Source organism: Lissotriton helveticus, chromosome 5_1, assembly GCF_964261635.1.
Source record: "Lissotriton helveticus chromosome 5_1, aLisHel1.1, whole genome shotgun sequence".
Classification (NCBI taxonomy): Eukaryota; Metazoa; Chordata; class Amphibia; order Caudata; family Salamandridae; genus Lissotriton; species Lissotriton helveticus.
Window position 1 is genome coordinate 1477765083 of NC_136065.1, and position 17863 is coordinate 1477782945.

The window sequence follows — 17863 nt, forward strand, 5'->3', positions numbered from 1 at the left end:
AAGCAGATGGAATCCTGGGGCGAGTGGGATGCGCAGAGACCCTGTTAAAGGACAGTGCATACTCAGAAGATTGCGCGATGACAGTTAAAGGGAGCAAGGAGCGCTGGATTTAATCAATCACGCCAGGTGGAGAGGCACACGGGCACAGTTACCTGGGGTGACAGGGAATACTCTCCTCGGTGGTTTCTCAGGGAGGAGGGAGCGCGCCGCCGACCGGTACAGGGATGAGTAGAAACCTGTACAAAAAATATATGCACAAAAGATGGTGCAGGTTTAAGGAAGGAATTACACAGTTTGGGAGCACTGGCGCCATAGGTGGAACTGAGAGGGAGGGGGGCGCAGGCTGAAAATCTTACCCGAAGTGGGATTCAAGGATGGAAATGAGGACCCTCTGTTGAGTTTTGGACAGATGAGGTCCGTCCTGGCATGTTCTTGGCTGCGGGGATCAGCGGAGACACTAAGGGGATAAAGAGAGAGGGTCGCTAAATGATCTTCCGGAGAAAGCCTTAGTGGTAAGATCTATAAATCTGGCAAACGAGTGCAAGGGGGCATAGCGGACTCGCGGCGGTAAACTTACTTAAGGTCGCTTCATGACGGGTGTCCCGGTCGGCGGACTCCACAGAAGAAGAAAAAACGGCTGGTCTCGGTGCAGGGTCACACTGCTCGGGCGCCTCTATATGTAGTGAGGTAAACGCGGTAATGGTAATCAGCTGCGAGGGCGCGCGGCCTCACACGGGGGCATAGAAATGGATGACGGTTTGTGATGGCCGCTTAATAGAAGGAAACAGTGGCGGCCATCTTAGAGTGACTAAGAGGGCCGGGTTTCGGCATAAAATGACCTCGTATGGCATGAAGGGGGGCACAAAAAGGTGATGGGGCACTGCAAAGGATATGGGGGAATTAGGCAATTACAAAGGTAAAAGGGAGTTCGAACGGGCAACTTTAGAAACAAAAATAAAAAAAAATAAAAAAAAAAATTAAGATTGGAGTACGAATTACTTCCAAATGAATCACACACAGGGTAATTAAGAAGAAATAGTGCGAGAAGTCTATCAATAGGCAGGGGGACCTTCGCGAGGGCTATTTATTACTGGGTTCCTGCAGGAAAATAATAGACCATGAGGGGGGGACTCAGGTTCCAACAGGGCCCCGGTCTACAAAAATGCTGCTCAGCGCAAGGCGAGGTGAGCATTTACAGTAATGCATTGGCCCACGGGCATTCCTCGTTTAGGCCCTTTTCCGAACTGTTGAGGAAAAAGATCCAAAAGACCTCTCGTTTTTTTCTCCACAGTGTGGGGTCAGTGCCTGCCGGAGTTTGCATCTTTTCCAATATGGACCACCTAAGGTCAGTTTCAGAGTGTTGGAGGGACATCCAGTGTTCGACAAGGGGGGCTCCCCTTTTGCCGATACGTATGTTTGATTTATGCTCCCCGATGCGCAATCTTATCTCCCTGCTCGTTTCGCCAACATATGGCATTTCGCACGGGCATAGGATAATATAGACGCAATTGGTCGTCCGACAATTGGTCATGGTGGAGAGATTTATATTGCGGGTGGGTGTGGGGATCACATTTCCTCCTATGGCGTTTGGACATGCTTGGCATCTGCCACATTTGTGGTTGCCAGTAATGGGGTTAGGACCAACAATGGACCTTTGGATTAATGGTTTCGAATCACGCATTTTGCCTCTTACTAAATGGTTTCTAAGATTTTTGTTGCGCTTGAATGCAAAGATCGGTTTGGGGAGAGAATTTTGGTCCTGATTTAGATTCAAAAGAAACCAACTAGAGTTAATTGCCTGTCTGAGTTGGTTGTTGGCCGTGGAGTGTCGCGTGATGCAGACAATCGATTCCTTAGGGGTGGAGTTCCTGGGTTCAAACATGGAATCACGGTTGTAGTATCTGGCCCGTTTAAAGCTCTCCTTGACCAGCCGGTAAGGGTAGCCCCGTTGTAGTAACTTCTCCTTCAGCATATCCCCTTCAGTTAGGAAGTCCCTAATGTCTGTGCAATTCCTTCTGATTCGGAGAAATTGACTAAAAGGGATGTTATCACGTTGACAGCGGGGATGGTAACTGCCGTATTGAAGGATGGTGTTACGGGCAGTGGGTTTGGTGAACAGGGATACCGTGATGACCTGATTGTGATGTCCGACCCATAGGTCCAAGAATTCAATTTTGTCTTGGCTGAAATGGCTGGTGAACCTAAGATTAGGGTCAGCAAGATTGAGCCACGCAATGAATTCCATCAGGGTGGTGTCATCCCCCTCCCAAATAAAAAACACGTCGTCAATGAAACGGGACCAGGCGCGCACATTTGCGAAAAATGGGGCCATCTCGTTGTATATATGGGTTCGCTCAAATTCTCCCATGTACAGGCAGGCGATGCTGGGTGCACACGCGGCTCCCATGCTGACTCCACCTGTTTGTTGGTAAAAATTGTTGTTGAACTCAAAATAGTTCTCCTTTAAAACCGTTTTTAGGCATTCCATGATGAAGCTGGCATTCTCGATTTGGGGGTTAGATGTTAGGATGTTCTGTACAACGGACAGAGCTCCGGTCTGGGGGATGTTGGAGTAAAGAGACTCCACATCCAGGGTGACCAGGAGTTGCCGATTGTGCTGATAGGTAATTCCTTCCACCTTGGAAATAAAGTGGCCTGTGTCCTTGATGTAGGATTCCAAGGTTCCCACTAGGGGCTGGAGGAATCTATCAATGTACTTGGATAGTGGCTCTAAGGCGGATCCAATCATCGATACAATAGGCCTGAGAGGGGGGTCGTGAGGATTCTTATGGGTCTTTGGAACCCCGTAAATGATCGGCATTCTGGTGAATGTGGGAGTAAGAAATTCAGCTTCCTTATCGCAAATATGACCATTATGGACTACGCAAAATGGGACCGCATTACTGACCAGCAAGTGGGGGGCTAAAGCACTTTCAACTGAATGGTCGTTGAACGCCTAATCGACAGTGCAGGGTCTGCCTAGACCCTGCACTGTTAATCACAGCATGACACAAGCCCTCTGCCACCCCAGCAGTCTGGGGAAATTCAAAGGGAGACTGCTAATCTAGCAGCCTCTCTGCAAAAGATTCATAAGCAGAACAGCATTTGTTCCGCATTTGCAGAGACCTACCCTGTTCCTGCTGTGCCATCAATCATGGTACTGGTACTCTCCCTGACTAAAAAAAAATGCGCCGTCTTGACGGGTAATAAATTTGGAAGTGCCGGTACTCAGTACCGGTGAGTACCGGCCCATTTAAAGCACTGGGTGTGAGTGAGGTGTAGGCAAAACTGCATGTCCAGGGCATGCATGGCTCGCTCGGAAGCGCTCCAAAAGAACCTCGATCACAGAAAACCATAGAAACTTCCACATACCTCGACAATAGGAGGCCAGTGAGCAAGAGACAACTTATGAGACCGAAAAGATGGCCGATTTCAGAGAAATAGAGGCCGTACCTTCAAAGGGAAGGTTGTGGGTCCACAAACATGCCGCACAGGTTCATTTTGTTACATCGGAAGGATGACAAGTGGTTTGGCCCAGGAAGGATTCAAACCTTCCATTTTACACTCACATTTCATCCGCAGGCACTTTGGCACCCGCCGCTATCAAGGATTCACAGTGGCTATCTGGGTGTTGCCGCTGACCGCGTGCCACGCAGGGGGACATCAGCGAGGCAGCCCTCTAGTGGCCATTCGTTGCAGCGCCCCGCCGGTGCATGGGGGTGGGCGTGGAGGGGAGGTATGCAGGGCTCCTTGCCCCTCCCCGCGATCACCAGGTCACGTGGCCAGGGCTGGGCTTACCTGTCGGGGGGGATGGGAAGGGGGGGGGGCGTACCCCGTACATAAACCTCGGCTGCCCTCGGCTCGGCCTCTTTTCAGGCTGTCGTGTCGTCCTTCTGAACCAGGTATGTGCTGCTCTCTTGCCTCCCCCACGGCCCTGTCCCTGGGCATGACCAGGTTGCACGGGCCCCAGTGGTGGAACACCACGGGGGGAGTGAGAGGTGGCCGCGCTAGTCGTGGGTGCGGGCAGACTCGCTTTAGAAGATCGCGGGATCGGTGCGGTGGGGGGAGGTTCAACCGCCCCGGCAAGCGTGTAGGGTAGTTTAGGAACAGGGGCTTAGTGGTCCGGAAATCAAGCGGAGTATCCTTGAGGGCGAAGGCTGGGTAGGTGCTATCAAGAGTGGCGGCCCGCCAGCGGGCCATCAAGCGGCCCGATGCAATGAATTACATTGTGGATGATTGTGGCGCCAGGTGGAACGGCTAAGGCACTACAGTCAGTCTCCCCGAAACATGGGTTGTGCACTGTAAGCGCCGCGCGGTTCAAGCAATTGTGTGGCTCTGCGGCGCGCATGTTGTCCTGCAGCCGCACGTGGTCGGGGTACCGTGCAGTCATTATGAGCTGCAGACCTCGCGACATAGCCAAATTTGCTTGCACCCAAGAGTCAAGCAGTTGTGTGGCCCTGCGGCGCGCCTGCTGTCCGGCAGCCGCACGTGGTCGGGGTACAGTGCAGTCGTTATGTGCTGCAGACCTCGCGACATAGTCAATTTTGCTGGGCCTAATGTTTATGCAGTTGTGTGGCTCTGCGGCGCGTCTGTTGTCTGGCAGCCGCATGTGGTCGGGGTACCATGCAGTCGTTATGGACTGCAGACTGTAAGTGCGCCACATTATCGTTAAACTTCCTTGGCCAGATGCCTGGCTGATCGGGTGTGATGATGGTGGCCACCAAACAGAACACAACGTTTTGTTGCCAAGAGGCTGATATAATTCCAGAACTACAATACTTTTATTTCATGCTTACGATGTACTGCTGTATTCAAGATCATGTCCCGGCTTGACCGGGCATGGTGCCCACCCCCATCTGGTTGCTGCCTTGTTTTCTCGGCCCAGGGCAAGCCAGCGGCCATACAGTCGGTCAATTCTTAATACAAGTAGAGCCAGGGCCTGGTGGGGAGGCGGGGGGGCTAAGATGGCGATGGGTCCTCCCCGTTTGCCACCATCTCCCGGACTCAGCAGCTACGGGGCGATGGCTCCCCCCCCTTTGCCACCATCTCACGAACTCAGCAGCAACGGGCTAATCGCATGAGGGATAGCTCCAGCGTAGAGCGCTTGCCCCGCAGGTACGAGGCACCGGGCTCAGCCCCCGGTACCGCCTTGTAGTTATTTGGGGAATGAAGTGTTCGGCCAGTCTCCCAATTTGCCAATTTGGGCCACTGGGGGTCGCTTTCGAAGCTGGCCCAGAGCGCACTCGATAGAATAGGTATAGCGACTTGCAGGACAGCATACATCTACCAGCACTTCTAGGATAAAGAACGCTGTTAGGCCAATACTATGGTCATGCGTGTGCTGGCGGCTGCACCCAGGACACGCTTGCGAATAGGTAGCGCTCAGCCTGTGTAGTTTCGCGGCAGGACACGAGGACGAGCGTCACAATTGGGCGGTATCCCAGCAGTCGGACTGGGACTCATTACCCAGCATCGCTTTTAGTAATAGTGTTTTAAAATGGGATTACCAGAAGATTGAGCGCCTGCGGGGCGGTGACAGTAATTATTTAAGCGGCATGGCTGCTGAAATGACCACAGCGGGTGCTATAATGGTGCTTTCCCCAAGTGCTCTTGCCGGAGCCAGCCGGAGTATGGGAAGGTGGTTCGTGCGCACAGTCTGGGCACGTGGCTGGTGCCGCTCGATTGTGGGTTGCTGTAAGGCGGTTGATAACAATACGGACAATATGGAACACCCCCTCCGCCTCCGAACACAATGGAACAACACACAATATGTTTCTGCCCCTCCGCTTGGTCCTTAGAGCACGCAACCTTAAGATTAGTGACAGCTGCATAGTTTGCGTAGAAGGCGAGGCACACTGGGGAGCAGGTATCGGTACTCAGAGCCAGAAATGAGGTCAGGGGTTTTGTTCAAATCGAGTCACATGCGTGGGGCGGCGATTTGTGCGTTTAGACGCTAACACCAGTGACCCCAGTGCCTACGTAACGCTTGTCACTGGGTTTGTTGTGTGCGTGGAAGCTATTTGTTCAATTTAGACTCCAGTGCCTACGTAACGGTTGTCTCTGGGTTTTGTTGTGTGTGTGATGAAGCTATTTGTTCATTTTAGATGCTAACGCTAGTGACACCATTGCCTACGTAACGCTTGTCCTTGGTTTTGGTTGTGTGCGTGAAGAAGCTATGTCATGCATGTTGGCGACCGGGCAGGCCTCGAAAGATATTTGGCGGCCATGCCTTGTCAGGCTCCACGGGACGGGAGTGGCTTTCTAATCCGGCATTGTCATTACAGGTCGCGCACCGGAGATTTGGAAGGACCGGCAGGTCCGGAGACAGGCAGCTAGCGCGAGTCAAAACAGGTATATACAAAGGGACACAGTGTGCCATTATAGAGGGGATCGGTTGCGGGAACCCGGGGCAACCATGCGACGGTCAACAATTGGGGTGCGCCCCAGTTCACGCAAATTTTCTTCATAGGAACCCACTAAGGTAGAAGCCACCAGCTCACGAATTTTTTCGCCCATAGGGACCCGCAAGGGTAGAAGCCACCAGTATGGACACCCGCGGAACCGCACCACCGCAGGAGGGTCTGTGAGCCGAATTTTTGGCCTTGGCTCAGGCGAAAGGACCAGCGTGGGCCCGAGGTTTTATCGAGGCACGTAGACAGGATGATTCCGGAATCGCAGTCACCCCTCACTCTGGAGGACGCGGTGGGACCTTCATCCGGAGCGACGCAGAGGTCCAATCGCAAACGGAAAAAAAACACGCAAAGACTTCCTGGCCGAGGCACCGCGACCGAAACCAAGACCAACGCCGCCGCCCCCTGCAGCACAGGCCCCCGAACCAATAATGGCACCAGTCGTGGTGCAGGAATCGGCCACTGGCCTAACCAACCTGGCCCAAATGGGTAAGGCTATGGACGAAATGCTGGGACTAATGGCACTCTTTCAGAAACGTTTGGATGATGTGACGGCGGTACCACAAGTTTTACCGCCCGCTCCCGCACCAGCGGCCCCAACATCGGTGCTGCAGGTGTGGGCCCAACAGGGGGCTCCTGCTGCACTGACCCATGGGGCAAGGCTCGCAACCACCAGCCTGCCGGTCCCAATAGCAGCCGCCCCAGCAACCCCAGCAGCCCGGCCCAGCGGCCCGACCCCCCCTAGCAATTCTGTAACAAACCCTACAGTGGCCCCGGGGTTGGCGCCCGCCACGCCCAGTGCAGTAACACCTCCCGCTGGCGGCGATACAGGCATTAGTATGTCAGCTGAGCTAGTACTGCCCGGCCCGGCCGGGGCCGCCCTGGCCCAGGTGGAGGTAGCAAAGACAGCCGGAGGAGGGCTCCCAAGATCGGCAGTCACCCAGGCACCCCTGGCCTCAGGCCGTTGTTCACTAGCATGGCAGGTACCCAAGGCAGCTAAAGAAGGGATATGGAGATGAGAGTATATCGATATTTTGACATTACTGATGCATGGCACCGCGGGGGCGGACACTAGAAAGATGAGGGGGAAGGACGATGAGAAGAAGACCAGGTATCAGCGCTGGCCCGAGAAAACAATAGAGAATTGGACAGAGGCTTTTAACATCTTAGCAGCGGTAATAGTGCAGAAAGACCCCGGCCAGAGCGAGGCATTGATGGAATACGCTAGCATCATCCAGCAGGAAGCAAGACAGTCAGGGGGATGGGTTGGTTCCTGTATGATCAGGATTTTAGGAAGACAATGGCTATACACCCTGATTTAGGTTGGGACCAGAAAGAAATTCAACTCTAGATCAAGCACATGTGCAGAACAGTCAGCGACAAGAAAGACACACCATACAAAGCGCATGGTGAGTCAGACAACAGGAAATGGGAACAATTTCCTAGGCGACCTTTCAAGCAGTCCTTTCGAGGGGGCCGGGGGAGGGGCCAAAAGGCGGGACCTAAACGTTTCAATTCTGGGACATGTAGACTGTTCAATGGAGGGGTGTGCACCTGGGGAAGAGCGTGCAAGTTCTCCCACAGCTGCAGAAAATGCGGTGCGCAACATGCAGCAATTGCCTGCACTACCAGCCAAAGCCTGCTCCCCGCCGCCCAGGCCCATAGAGCAGTCGTTCCACGCCAGTAAAGGTGTCAGTGAGGGACGGACCGCAATGAGGACAGACAGCAGTTCCCCACTTATTCCCAACAGGCAGGATCAGCCCCATGTATACAACAAGGGTCCTTTCCCCTATTATCATGCAGAATTTCCTACCACTAATAAGGTTATACCCGCACTTAAAGGAAAAAGCACTACTATCTGAGGGTTTCATCGATGGTTTCAGGATACCATACAAGGGACCACTGGGTTGCAGGGATGCTTTAAACCTCAAATCAGCAAGAGAACTCCCGTTGGTAGTCAGTGAGAAGATCAAGAAGGAGGTGGCCCTTTCCCGCCCCGCCCCCCCCCCCCCCCCGCCCCCGAGGACTTTATAGTTTCACCATTAGGAGTGGTGCCAAAAAAGCAGCCAGGGGCATACGTTTGATACACCATCTATTCTATCCTGAGGGCAACTCTGTGAATCACTGGCTGGACGAAGGGGCTTGCTCTGTGTCTTACTGTTCACTTGACATGGCCATAGATATGATAAGGAGGATTGGTAAGGGGGCGTGGTTGGCGAAGGCCGACATTACATCTGCGATCTGTCTCCTGCCCGTACATCCAGCTAGTCAACACCTATTAGGTTTTAGGTGGGGTGGCGAATTCTTCTTTGATCGCTGCATGCCGATGGGTTGTGCCGTCTCATGCGCATATTTCGAGGCCTTCAGTTCCTTTCTCCAGTGGGTTCTATCCACCAAGCATGGCATCTCCCAGGTGACACATTACATGGATGATTTTCTTTTTTTTGGCAGGGTAGGGACTCAGGAGTGCACAGAAGGTCTGCGGGCCTTTGAGACGATGGCGGGACATCTGGGGGTGCCTCTTGCCCCTGACAAGACCGAGGGTCCGGCACAGATCCTGACTTTTTTGGGCACTGAGCTGGACACCATCAAAGGCGAATCCAGGCTCCCTGCCGACAAGGTTAGGGATTTGAGGCGGGGCATTAGGTCTCTATTGGGCAGGGATAAGGCAACCTTGGAGGTTGTGCAGAGTCTTTTGGGCAAGCTGAACTTTGCAGCACCAAGCTGAACTTTGCAGCACGGGTCATACCAGCCGGCAAGGTTTTTCCCCGCAGGTTAGCGAAAGCTACAGCCAACATAAGTAAAAAACACCACCTGGTGCGCCTGGGTCCTGGTTTGAAAGCAGACCTAGAAATGTGGGACGAGGTTTTAGAAAATTTCAATGGTACGGTGATTTGGGGAGCTCCCTGGGAAAGCAGTCAAGAACTTTGCCTGTTTTCAGATGCATCTGGTAGGGAAGGCTTTGGTGTTATCTTTGGAGAAGAGTGGTGTGCGATGCGCTGGCACAATGCTTGGCGGAAGAAGGGGATAACAGCAAAGATAACGGTCCTTGAGCTCTTTCCCATAGTGGCGGCTGTGCACTTATGGCCAGGTAGGCTGGGCAACAGAAAGGTAGTGTTTTGGTCAGACAATGTGGCCGTAGTTCAGGCCATCAACGGGCTATCAGCCACTTGTCCCCTTGTTTTGAGTCTACTCAGGGAATTAGTCAGGGCGGGTCTGCAGAATAACACAGAGTTTAGGGCGCGACATATTGAGGGTGTGAAGAATGTGGCAGCTGACGCTCTCTCTCGCTTTCAGTGGCTCCGTTTCCGAGAGGCCTGGCCACGGGCGAGGGCGGTGATGACACCATTCCCTGCACCGCTATGGCGACTCCTTCGGTGGGGGAACGATTGAAGAAGATGGGCGAGCGATCCCTGGCCCAGGCCACGCGAAGAAAATATGCCTCCCAGCTGACCACTTTCAGAACAGTGATAGAGTCCTTAGAAGCAACGGCGTTGGGTCTTCAGGAACAGGTCGAGACTTTTGTGGTATGGGCCAAGGAGACTGGCAAGACACATTCCTGGGTGTGTGGCCACCTGGCGGCCTTGAAGCATGACACCAAACTCAACGGGGGGGATGACCCCACTGGTTCTTTCAGGGTGAGGGCAGCACTGAAAGGGTGGGCACGTGAGGAGACTAAGTCAGCTGACAACAGAGCGGCAATAGAATTCCCCGCATTACAGCGCATGATAGATACCCTGCCGATAGTCACCAATTCACCATTCGAGGCTCAGCTTTTCTCCACTGCCTTCTGCTTGGCGTTTTTTGGCGCCTTTAGGGTGAGCGAGCTAGTTGCTAAAGCTAAGACAGATAGAACTGGGGCAGCATTGGATATGCTGGACGTATGTGCAACAGACTCCCTGGTACTCCGCATCCGCAGATCCAAGACAGACCAGGCCGGTAGGGGCACAACAATAGTGCTTCAGGCGTTGGGTGACCCCAGATACTGCCCTGTCGCTACGGTCAGGGAATATTTGAAGATCCGACCGCTCGTAGCAGGGCATTTCCTTATACATGCAGAGGGGGCACTATTAACCAGGTTCCAGCTGGAACGCATCATGGGGGCAGCATTGGACAAGGCTAGTCTCTCAGGAATGGGACAGAAATTTTCGAGCCACTCCTTCAGGATTGGAGCGGCCATGGCGGAATTTAGGGCAGGGATGGGGGCATAAGGGGTCAAGAAGGTATGACGATGGAAATCTACCTGCTTCCAGCTGTACATTCGCCCCTAAGAATCCCAGCCTAGGATGGGCGGGTAGTACCGAATGTTTCCAAATATATGTGTGCTTAATTATGTCTGGTGGATTCAGCAACGACTTTTGCAGTGAACTGTGTGCAGTGTATACTATTAAACCACGTGTTCAGCCACGTCTTTTGCAGTGAACTGTGTGCAGTGTAAACCATTAAACCCCATGTGTTAACGATACGGCGTCCTCCCCTTTTTTGAACAATATTTTGTCTTCTTTCCAGCGGACTGTTGCGTGTGGGTGATGGGACATTCTTATGTTGCCAGGTTGGAACAATGGGCGGCACTCAAGGATTGGACCCGGGGTTTCGCACGGACGCAGATCGTATGGTTGGGCCACCCAGGAATGAAATGGGGCAACTTGAGGTTCAAGCTAGACCAACACCTTGCTTTAAGGGGGGTCCTACCCAATGTCCTCATCATCCACCTGGGGGGAACGACTTAGTCACGATGGGGAGGAGGGCACTGATTCAGGTCATGCAGAGGGACTTGGTAGCAATGAGCAACAGGTTGGGAGCGGGCGAGCTTCTGTGGTCTGAGATTGTCCCTTGCAGGGAATGGAGGGGGGGCTAGATCACCAGTGGCAGTAGAACATTCCCGCAGGAGGGTCAACAGATCCATGCAGAAGTTCATGGAAAGGAGAGGCCTGGGTTTCATTAGGCATGCACTGATACAGGAGAAAACTGAAGGGTACTACGATAAAGACGGGGTACACTTGTCTAATTTGGGAATGGATATGTTCCTACTGGACGTACAAGAGGCACTAACAGCGGCAGGATGTAAGTAACCAAGTAGGTGGGGGGCTCTGTCATCGACGGGGGCCTCCTCCAGAGCTGTGGCGGAGTTACAGGGCGATCTGGAGGCAGACGGGTACAGTAAGGGTACCTCTGCGGCAGACTGGTACAGTAAGGGTACCTCTGCCTGGCACAGTAAGGGTGCCTGAGCCAAGGACCAGGAGCCGCAGGAGGTTCCGGGAAACCGCGACGGCGCCCCGTTAGTCCTTCGGGCGGTCGGGGGGCCTGAACCGACCGGGGGTGTGCCACACCGCTCCGCCCTGACAGGGGGGGGGGCGGGAGTATAACAGAAGATCGGCAATGTGCTGCACCGTCCGAGCATCGACTCACCGTGCTGGCCGGCTCTTTAGGCAGGCAGGACAGCGAGGGGCTGCCTGCTTGGGATCGCCCGTAAGATGACCCACCTAAACGTCATACGTTTGTTGTATGAAAATAAACCTGCAGCAGATCTTACCCATAATATGTGTCCAGAGTATCATTTGGTTTGGAGATGTGATATGTGTAAGTGGGCGGGAGCGAATGAAGGTGTGGGCACTATGCCGCTGACCGCGTGCCAAGCAGGGGGACATCAGCGAGGCAGCGCTTTAGTGGCCATTCGTTGCAGCGCCCCGCCGGTGCATGGGGGTGGGTGTGAAGGGGAGGTATGCAGGGCTCCTTGCACCTCCCCGCGATCGCCAGGTCACGCGGCCAGGGCTGGGCTTACCTGTCGGGGGGGGCGTACCCCGTACATAAACCTCGGCTGCCCTCGGCTCGGCCTCTTTTCAGGCTGTCCGCCCACTCGAGTGCTGTTCCCACCCTATCCCTTACCCAGCGGCTCGATAGGCGGTTCTAAGTAATTGAATGTTGTAACGCTGTCTTTTGTGTTGCAGGCGGAGTTACAGGGCGATCTGGAGGCAGACGGGTACAGCAAGGGTACCTCTGCGGCAGACTGGTACAGTAAGGGTACCTCTGCCTGGCACAGTAAGGGTGCCTGAGCCAAGGACCAGGAGCCGCAGGAGGTTCAGGGAAACCGTGACGGCGCCCCGTTAGTCCTTCGGGCGGTCAGGGGGCCTGAACCGAGGGGCTGCCTGCTTGGGATCGCCCGTAAGATAACCCACCTAAACGTCATACGTTTGTTGTATGAAAATAAACCTGCAGCAGTTCTTACCCATAATACGTGTCCAGAGTATCATTTGGTTTGGAGATGTGATATGTGTAAGTGGGCGGGAGCGAATGATGGTGTGGGCACTAGTTGCATCACCATGTTTTTGAGTAACACCGCTGGTATTCTGGCTAGGTGTCCGGAGAAGGTTTACACCTTAACATCTACAAATGATGCTAAGTTGTAAGCAGAACCTGTATCCAGCCCTGGCTTACAGCCAGCAACACTTTGCATGCTGGGACAAGCATTCCCGTCAGTACAATTGAAAGGCAAAACTACAAGTGCTAGCACAAAGTTGCCTAGAACGCCGGAAATGCTAAAGCTGGTCCTGATGGCTGCAGTTTGGACATTAGGGGTTGTGCTCTGCCCTCTCCTGCCATCACCGCCACATGTTTTGCAGAGTGTGCTCATTTCCCTACATCTGGAAGACCCTGTATCCGAGGTGAGCCGGTCGTTGGCAGAGAAGCCTGTATTGCTCGGAGGACTTCGAGATGCACTATCAGGTGACTGCATGACACCAGAACACCTTGTCTCTGGTCCCTGGCTTTCCTCTTACAAAACAGGACGATCAAATAAACGGAAATATAATGAACCAAGGCGACAACTTCCAGAATGTATTATTTATTGCACGAAAGTCTCTGGAATTATAAGATTAACTCTTCCAGCTAGTTCCACATCACCGTAAGAGCAGTCATATTCAACTGGGTAAACTGAAGTGAAACCAGACTACAGCTCCCAGAATGCACATGGTTGTCAAAGGAAAGCCAGAACCAGAGCACTGCGTACTCCTTGACTTGGATACGGTGACACATGACTCCATGTCACCAGGCCGCCACTTTTCCCTTTCCTGTATTTCGCTTTAACATATCATTATTGTCAGGTGTGATGGTTCACTTACAATGGGCCAAAACTACAATTCCCAAATTGCACTGATATATAAAAGCAAAGCGCGGAAACAGAAAAGTGGCATCCCGGTGACATGGAGCAAGTAGGCCACCATAGAAACAGAGCCATCTCGTGACCTTAAACACTGTTTCCTCGGCGTCAGGGAGATACCTCGGGAACATTCTGGAAAGGGCTGGTGAAGGTAGCAAGCTTCCCAAATGCTCTCTCTCTGTCACAACATCACCGCTTAGTTGTAGCTGCACAGATGGAACTTATCTTTTATCTGTCAGCATAAATATTTATGCCTATTTATACTGCTTTTCTCTTGCCCTGCCTGGCACATCGTTACCACGCTTGGAAGGGGCGCGCGCAGCCCACATCCCAACACTCGAAGTTAAAAGCAGAACATGTGAGATGGGGCGAGCTTGCCCGAGCCATAGCGGGTGGAGCCGGTGTACTTTGCATGAGCAGGCAGGTTTTATTATTTAATCTGCGTGTCCCGGCCCGAATTCCTCGAAAAGCCTCTCTGCGCTCAATAAAGGAAACAGAGATGGCGTTGGGCTGTCCACATGGGCCGTCGTAAAAGTGGACAAGGAGGTATCCAAGAAGCCACTTTTCCAATCATGCGCCGTCGTTTACCATAAACAATGACACGAGCCAATGGCAAACAGGGGAGGGGCTTCAAGTCCCTTCTGAATCCGTATTGATTGCAAAAAACCATTGCATGGCGAGAGCAAAGCTTGCGCGCTGCTAACGCCAGGCGAGGCCTACCAAGTTATGAAATATGGGCATCCAATGCTATTTCACATTGGTTTTTGGTTTCAGTAGAAAACCAATTCCAAAACAGCAGGCATGAGGCGGCATGCCTCTTGAAGCTTGTAAACATGAAGTTGGCAAACAGGCATGGCAAAATCAATTGTTCAGCAGCTTTGAGCCAAGACCTATTGGCATTGCCAATGCTCGTTTCAACTGTCATAGTTCCTAGCCTAATCTTTGACTGTCCCTCTATCCTCGTGTTCACTGAAATGACGCACAATGAATGTATATAACGCTGGTTTCACTTGAAAACATCCTGAGTCGCATCCTTGCAAATCGCTCTGATCAACAATCACCAACAAGACGTGTAAAGCAAATACAAAAACATCTGAATTATAGTATTTATGTTAAAGTTGGTGGCAGCCAATTTATTTTCTCACTACTGCTTTTAGGAATGTTTCTTTTACGTCTAAAATGTGTTCCCATGTCAACTGCAATTGCTTTCATACTTATCATGGCGTGATAATATCAGATACAAAAATAGTCTATTATGTTTAACCACCGACCAGAATAACACGTCATTGGCTAACTGCAGCAAATGTTTACGTGGCTTGAACAACCCACACCATAATAAATGCCTATCTATCGGCTAGCTCATAGTGTTTGAAAAATATTAATTCAGCAGAGTTTTCGCAGTAAGTATTAGCACCTTGGGTAATCACTGGAGGTTTTTCAGAGCTAAACAAAGGGTCATAGAGTGCACTCCTCTCCAGGGGAAACACCCAAAGAATAGAGAACAGTCTATGGAGTTGCAGAGGACCTAGCCAACATTTGTGCATATGTAAACCACAGGTAAGCCAATACTGCCAAAAATCCAAGTATTGATGCTATATTATCATATAAGCAACTACAGTATTAGCCATGCCGAACACATCTGTCACAATTTCTTACGATGATCCTCACTCTGTCCTTCCTCCAGCACATCATAACAGCACTGAGGACCTTGCAAAGGCTTCGCTTTTTGAAACTCACGGGCCATGTACCACACCAGCACTTTCCAGATGTGGGAGTTAACAAGATATCCAATGTTGGTATTCCAAATGCTGCTGGCTGTGCACTAGCCAACCTATATCTGCTTTAGAGATAGGGTTAATTTTTAATGTTGCTCACTCTGAAACTCTCATCGGCCCCAACCCAGATTGTGATTGTGTGATCTGGAGACTCGGAAGAACCTTCTTGATCCAATGTACCCTATGAACCACACCCTAATGAAATCACCTTGCTGATCAAATTTACATTCTCAGATATCAGTGTAATTACTCAACGAATACATTGAAATTTAAACAAATTGGTGTACCCTGTCAAATTTCCATCCAAGAATAAGTTACTGACTTGTATATGTGCTTTCCAGCATTGGTGTCATTTACGGATGCACGTGCTCTTTCGATATTTCTTCCAGTAAGAAGGAAATACAGACCAAGGTCCAGCTTTAGGCTAAAGCCATATGAAAGAACCCTCTTTTACAGTGAGGTGCTCTTCCTTTAAACTGCACCTTTCTAAACCTGGTGATGTTCAAGAAACACATAAGTGAAATAGAGACATGCTCAGCAGGATACACCTAACAGTCAACGGTGGGAGGTTAACATATGAACCTATAAAAAAATACTAAAGCAGTACGGGCAATTAACTTATTCGCCTCAAGCACTGGAGTTTATTTAGATATAGTTTTTGAATACAATACCAAGCAGTGAACACTTGGGAAGCAGGTGAAGAGTTCTAATCAGAACAGACTCTAATAATGCCTGGCGCACACACCTGTCAACCTTCCCGTCACCACTCAGGCAGAAGATACATAATACTGATGATCGTCAACTTCAACATATGGTTAGACAGAAACGATCAGCATAGAAGCTAATTGCAAATATGACTGCACTTTGACTTACTTAAGTGGGGAGTATCCCCAAGTGGGGAGTGGCCCCAAGCACAAAGCAGGACATACACTTGACATAAACTTTACAAACAATATCCAACAGGTGTATTTGTTTAATTACATGAACTTATGACAATCTCTGCACGGCAGAACAGGTCACTGATAACTTTTTATCTTAAAATAATAAAACACTTTGCAGTGAAAATGCTAAAAATCTCAACTCGAATAAAATGTTTAAAAAAAAATAGGGATGTATAACATCCAGTGGAGTTACAGTCTTTCCATTTCCTTTTTTAGTGCTCCTTAGACGCCCTTGTGTCTCATTTTGTAAGACCTATGCCCAGAACAGCACATGAACTAGGTGGCTCTGATAATTCTCATTATTTGTAGACGGACCCAAGATCCAGCTTGAAGGACGTCGTCAGTAACATTTGCCTGCTCCCAACACTCACAAGAACAGCAGATGCTCTAGTCTAATCCTGGGGTTTCAAAAACATTTTCTTTGCTTTGTTGCCTTTGATATTCCGGTTCTCATCTTCTTCATTTACGACAGATTGGGTTCGTTTTTTCGTAAATTGTTTCTTGATGGTGCCTACTAAGGATTCATACCTTCGGGCCATCACCTTATCAGATGCGTCCACTTCCATTTCCCCACCTTTGCCATCATCATCTTCTTCGTCACCAGCAACTGCAGAGTTCATTTGGATCATTAACTTCTCAACTTCTGGGTTGAATCCTTTGAAGGACATTCGACCATATAACAGGTCTTCACATGGAACAAAGCTTCTTTCTTCAACAATGTCGCTCTCTTTTTCCTTTAGTTCGGGCAAATCCAGGTACCAGTGTTCATCACAAATTATTTTCTTTGCATTTTCTTCCAACTGTTTTCTAGTCTCCGCATCCAAGTCTCGCTGCATAAATTTAATCCGCAGCAGATTCTTGAAGAGCTTCCCTGTCACTTCCACAGCCATATTAAGACAATATTTTTCCACTAACCAGACTTCACAATAACGGATCCAAATCAACAGAATATTCCACGCAGGTGTAACACAGTGACCACCTGTGCACTACTTTCGACCATCCATGAAATCAGCCTCCCGTCTGTCATCTATAGCGTAGCTGCAGATCTAACCTCAAATTAGTTCAGACCATGCATTTATCCCTCTACATCCTGCTGAATATGTTAAAAAGTAATTCTACATAACACATCAGAGGTAAGCAAGAACCTATACACATTAGACACCTCAAGGGCAGGAACAAGAAGAATATTTACAACAGGAACCATAGCTGTTTTTGGAAACAACCAAGGGCCTGTAAATAAGATAATCGATTGTAAACAAGGCCACAAAGCTAAGCAAATTGTTCAACTATGGTTTATTGATATGAAAGTAGCCATATCGAAATCTTGACCCTCCTACAGAATCCGCAGTAAAAGCTACCAAAAGGACATTTCGAGAACAAAACATCTACATGTTCAATTTCATCAGAAACTCAAAAACCCAAAAGAAATTTCGAGCATCTACAAAGATGTTACCAATCAAAGTCTTACAATTTTTTCGATTACCAAATATTAAAGATCTGTGACACAGCTTTAAATAACCCTCAATCACCTCTGTAACTACTCTCTGAATTTGATCATCCAAAATCATCCTTGAAGAAACA

At 50.5% G+C, this 17863-nt stretch overlaps 1 protein-coding gene and 1 pseudogene across 4 annotated transcripts in view; both read right to left on the reverse strand.

Annotated features, from left to right (window-relative positions):
• ST7L (suppression of tumorigenicity 7 like) overlaps nucleotides 1–17863 on the reverse strand; it is a 1501068-nt gene that overhangs the window by 433857 nt on the left and 1049348 nt on the right. The window lies entirely within an intron of this gene.
• On the reverse strand, nucleotides 16675–17174 carry LOC144753656 (M-phase phosphoprotein 6 pseudogene; annotated as a pseudogene).